Source organism: Ostrinia furnacalis, unplaced genomic scaffold, assembly GCF_004193835.3.
Source record: "Ostrinia furnacalis isolate ACB-3 unplaced genomic scaffold, ASM419383v2 OfSCF4280, whole genome shotgun sequence".
NCBI lineage: Eukaryota > Metazoa > Arthropoda > Insecta > Lepidoptera > Crambidae > Ostrinia > Ostrinia furnacalis.
Window position 1 is genome coordinate 149,149 of NW_021134519.1, and position 6,000 is coordinate 155,148.

The window sequence follows — 6,000 nt, forward strand, 5'->3', positions numbered from 1 at the left end:
TAATTCTGATTTATAACAATAATACTGTAAAGTTTTATGAAAACCCGATCAGTAATTTTTGTGTGAAAAAGAATAATAATAATAATAATAAATATCTTTGGACAATCTCACACAGCGCCATCTAGCCCCGAATAATAGTTAAATATAAAAATAGTCGGTCCACCTAGTAGGAGGCCTGCCCACGCTACGTTTTCCAGCCCGTGGTCGCCACTCGAGAACTTTCCTGCCCCAACGGCCATCGTCTCTACGAGCTATGTGCCCCGCCCACTGCCACTTGATTTTAGCAATTCTGCGAGCTATGTCGGTTACTTTGGTTCTCCTACGGATCTGGTAAAGGTCGCGGGAAGAGCCTGGATGCGGGCAGCGCAGGACCGTTCATTGTGGAAAACCTTGGGGGAGGCCTTTGTCCAGCAGTGGACGTCATTTGGCTGAAACGAACGAACGAACGATAAAAATAGTAAAATAAATAGTCCAACTATTTGAATTACGGCCATCCCTGTATTTTTACTTCCAAGTGTGATATAAATTGGTGTTTCCAGATACTCGGGACGGCACTACAAAGCTCACGCGCCGCCCAAGCCCGTCGCAGTTGATGCAAAAGGAAATGCGATCCGGACCATCGCTCAATCAAAGCGAGACGGTGTTTTCAGTCCCAATACATCGATTTTAGCACCCCTTTCGTTTACCGCGAACAGTATTGTACACCTACATGAGTGGGGACTGTAATTATGATACAGAGAAAAGGGGGAAATGGAGTAAAATATTATACAAAGCGTTAGAGCAGCCCTATAAAAACAAAGTTTCTCTGCCGATTTAAAGGCAGAAGCACCGTAAGTATTCATTCCGATGAGGGACAAACTTTATAAAAAGCACCCAAATAACAATTTATTTAATTTAGTAATACCTTTTTATGTTTTAACTTGAAAAGACGAAATCCAGTCAAATAAGATAGTCTTTTTTGCTGAAAAGACAGCGCATTGAGATAATTAATTTAGAGAAACATTTTAATAATACCAAAAGTTAAACAGTCTGAAAATTATAAGATTTTCAGTTTTGTTTCTGAGGCTTATCTTATCTTATCTTATCTTATCTAGGACCGCGCATGGGCGCAGTGCACGTCGACCCAGTGGGATCTTTTCTGAGGCTTCTTATACAATGCTGTATGTGTGTTGGATGTATGTATTAGGGCATGCAAACCGGTTAACCGGATAACCGAAAAACCGGATAACCGACACAATTTGGAACTCGGTTTTTGTCAGTTATAAAACCGGGCTTTTCGGTTATTTCGGTTTTTCTTCTACGATTTTAGATAATTTAATAACTCATACAAGAACATGCTTCTTTAGTCATATCAATAAAAACAATTATTGTAATGCAATGTGAATGAGTAGAGTATAGTCTATGACTATGGTATTGAACTAAAGTACCATGTATCTTCTAGCTAAAGCTACACTTGCGAGCAAAAGTATGGAATCACTTACATGAAGTTGTTTCCACGCGATCTTGTGTACTAACCAATTTGTTAGTAACAAAAAAAGTAGCACCATTTTAAAGATTAAACTTTTAACTTTAAATTGATACCAAATTCATTTAAATCACACCAGTATTTAAAAAGATATCCCGGCTGATGTGAAGAAGTAAGGAAAAAGACATGTATCAACTGTTTGATTCGTCGCGAGTTGCGGCCTATTTACCCCCCATAAAAGCAAGTGTTATCGGATTTTTGCTTTCAAACGTTGATCCATACACATCTCCGCTTCTTTTGACACTTTACCTGGGATTCTACACCTTCAGAAGCAGCACAAATCGTTGCACTATTGCAAGAAGGGCTCAGCCAGCGGGCTGTCGCACGTCAGCTCCACATAAGCCAGTCCTGGGTTTCGAAAGTTTTAAGACGCTTTTGGGAGACTTGTGGCTTTATCCCGAGACCAAGTTCTGAACATTGCCGGTGCACATCGCAGAGGGAAAACCGTTTTTTCATGTCAACTTCTCTACGAAATCGTCATTTGCCTGGTATCGACGTCCAGCAAGAGCTCAGAAATGTTCGTAGGATAGCTGTTAGCAAGTGGACAGTTCGTCTAAGATATTATAAACAATAGAATTTGACTCCAAAAAGGCCTGCCAGAGGCTTGAAATTGACGGCAGGTCACCGATAAGCACACTTTCAATCAGCTCGCACTCGGAATTCTTGTAAGTGATTCCATCCTTTTGCTCGCGAGTGTATAAGCGCGCGGGCGCAAAATGGAACGCGCTTTGTATTTGACCATTGCCGCCATTATTTTTGCTTTGCTAGTCTCTGTCAGTGTCAACTTACATATTATTTAATTAAGCATAACTATGACCAAATGTTCTTCTTCTTTTTTGATGATGTTGGCAATACACGTCGAGGTCGACTTGATTTGTGCCATTTTCCAGTATATAAGTGATACGAGTTACAAAATGAGATCAAGTAATGATATAATGAAGGATGATAGATGATACCCTTTCCCACCCTTTGAGTCTCAGTAAAGTTGTGGTGCTTTACTGAGACCTCCTATGGACAACTTGAGAGAACCAGAAGAATCACGATGCACTGTTTTGCTTCACTTGCCCACACCCATGGACGTTCACGAACACTCAATGGTTAATAATCCACCATTATTACACATTAATAGTCGCCCACACACGAATTTGAGAAAATAAAACAAAATCTTGTCAAACTAGAATATAAAAGAAATAAAATGATTTTTATTATAATTTGCAGCATTTTTATTTACTTACAAACAGTCGCCCCAAAAAACCCGAAAAACCCGAAAAAACCGGTTTAGTTCGGTTTTTAAAAATAAAAACCGAAAAAACCGGTTTTTCCAAACCGCTCGGTTTTTGCATGCCCTAGACTATGTATATAATGTATAATGTATGAAACTAATAAAATAATGTCTTTCATCGAAAATTATTCAACTTGTTATAAGTGCCGGTTTTATAACGTCAATTTCAAGTCTTAGAAATTACATTTAAAATAAAAAGAACAATCTAAATTTTTATTAAATTACTGGAATTACAAACTCATGAATATTGTTGACAAAGTAGGCTATTTCATAGGCTCAGTCCAATTTCACAGGATTAACTAACTTCACCCAAGCCGACATAATTTCATCTGGAAAATCTGTATAAAACAGTAATCTGTATAAAACGAATTGCAAATTCAGGCTGCAAATGCACCCCCGGCGGAATCGGGAGAGCTTTTTTAAAAGCACAATACCAAACAAAGCCCGATCTGCATTAACGAGCAGTGGAAATCGGAGAAAAACGAACGCGGTGGAAAACTATTTGATGTATTGTTTAAACGTCGAATCCGATTTTTATTTACCGTACATTTCGAATAGCCTTAAGTGATAAAAGCAAAATGGTGAAGTGAAATGAATGTAACTCCTGTTTGTTTTGCGAAAGATAATATTTAATCTGCTTCCGACGCTGTTCATTGCATTTTGAAACAATATTGAAAGTAAATGTCGGCGGGCGCCTGGCGCGTCAATATTTAACAACGGACTTAACGGAGTATTCATTGTAATTGTTTTAATGAAAATTTTTAGTGCCGCGCTCATTTTCGGCCTTTAAATTCGGCATTATTTTTCAATAATAGAAATCATCACTTTAAGTAGAAAAAATAGGAAATAAATAAATAATGTATTTTTATATCAGAATCTGGATAAAAAATCAACTTGAGCATGTATTTCTTGAAGGGTGTAGAAAAGCAACAAGTGTACGGCGTAGGTACACGTCTCAGCCGACGGGTGCTGAGAGGGTGCGTGGTTCGATTTCCAGCGGTAATGTGAAACTTGAATTTTGTTGTGATATTTAAAGAATGCTATGAAAAATATTAAAATGCTTTTTTAAATAAATTACTCGTAATGTTAAGCAAAATAAATGTGGTTTTAAGTGTGCGATTGTAGTGTAATGTGTTATTTTAGACACTTACCTTATTTTATGGTTCCGCCCGTCTCGACTATCATGTAAAGTGAAATTAAAAAATTTTCACTGATATGAAATTTAATAATTTAGCAAAAATTAATGAATTATTTTAAAAATATTTGAAGAAATTTTTTAAAGGAACACAAGAACACCAAAAACAACTTATTAGAGAAAATATTGAATACTGAAATGAGTGTTTATGGGAGACGTTCGTTCAGGTCTGCTGCCCAGGAGCGATTGAGAGCTGGGCTTGCACGCGGCAGCCGCCCGCCCGCTGCAGCCGCCCGCCCCGCGCTGAGGGCGGCTCGCCTAGCATATAACCCCATATAGCACCACATTATACTCGTACGACTATGGCTTTACTTTTTAATGGATTAACAACCATAATTATTTCCATTTTTTCGGTTGATCCCTAAAAGTCTAAAACATACATAACATACCTATTTCTCTTAAAATACCTGTTGCTTTGTATGTGAGGAAAGTGTTTTGTGTTACTTACAAGTTTTGATTAAAGTCATACATAATGAATGAGTGAGTCTAATGTCCGTTTTCACCATCAATCCCTAGTTTTTAAGTGACCCCTATGGTAACACATAACAGGCATTTTGTTGCCATAGGGGTCACTTAGAAATTAGGGATTGATGGTGAAAACGGGCATTAGGCTCAGTTGCACTACCTAACTTTGATAGTAACTATAACGATAACCAGTGTATTTTGTATGGAGTTTGACAGATTTTTGACGTTTGTCAAAGTTAAAATAAGATGGTGCAAACCCACCCTTAATTCATTTAGTTTGAAGTTACAAAAATGTTTTATTACTATTTCAGTATAATAGTAGATTTACTTACTTATTCTAAGTACATGCCCCGATACTAGGTACCTGCTATATGCTTACGGGGCGGCGAATTGTAACATAGCCGCGATTACATTAGAATATAATTATATTTATTGCTTTTATTTCATTACATCGAAAGTGACTAATTAAGACTCTGTTGAACTATAAATCTCAAATCTTTCAAAGAACATATTTGAGATTACTTATGTTCTAGCTAGACTAATCTAATGTAATGATATAAAATCTTTTTGAAAATAAAATAAAGGAAAAGCTTTCAACCGTAGACCGCAAAAATGAAAATGAGATTGATTATGCATTTGTGCTTTTTTTAAGTATCTTATTCCGAGTTTGACTTGTTAAACAAGTTCCTAGAAAAGAGCTATGGAATTGCGAGAGGCTGAAAAATTGGTTTTTGCTTGGAGAGAAAATAATTCGATTGAAATTGGTTAAAAGTTAAATCGAGTTGTCTATTACGTCCATTTGCCGGCGTCAGTTGATATCGACTAGTTCTAACTTCAGTTTATTTCCGTTTCTCTAAATTAAATGTAACTTAACTAAGCGGCCCGACGCCGCGGCGCTGGGAGTTATTTTTGTTCAAGTAATAACCTAAACTGTCGAGTTCAATTTGTGAAAGTGCATTGTACGAACATCCTTAACTTTCCAATAGTGTTTTGTCGGATCTCCTATGTCAGTGGTTCTTAACCGGTGGTCCGCGGACCACTTGTGGTCCCTGGAGGCATTCCAAGTGGTCCACGAAGACATCGTAATACACAAGTGACGTGACGTGATGAGTCGAGTCAACACAACTCAAACGGCGCACAGTGGGCGAGAAATAGACCTCGCCTTTCATAGGATTTTGAAAAAATAAAAAAAGTTGTCCCTGACAACACAGAAATTTGGTAAAATGGTCCCTCGTGAACTAAAGGTTAAGAACCACTGTCCTATGTAATATTAAAAGACGTGATCGATTCACATGTTAGCAATCACTATTGATCCATTTTCAATTGCGGTTGCATGCTTGTAACTACGAATCGCAATTAATTGAATAACATCCTTATCGATTACTTGTTTCAGAGGCAGTTTTTAACCGACGAATGATAAGTAGTACCTATGTAGATGTATGATATTCTTGATATGAAACATAAACGAATAGTTACTGTTCGGTTTATGTTAACAGTGATTAGTGTCAGTAATATTAACAGCAGCTACTGTTG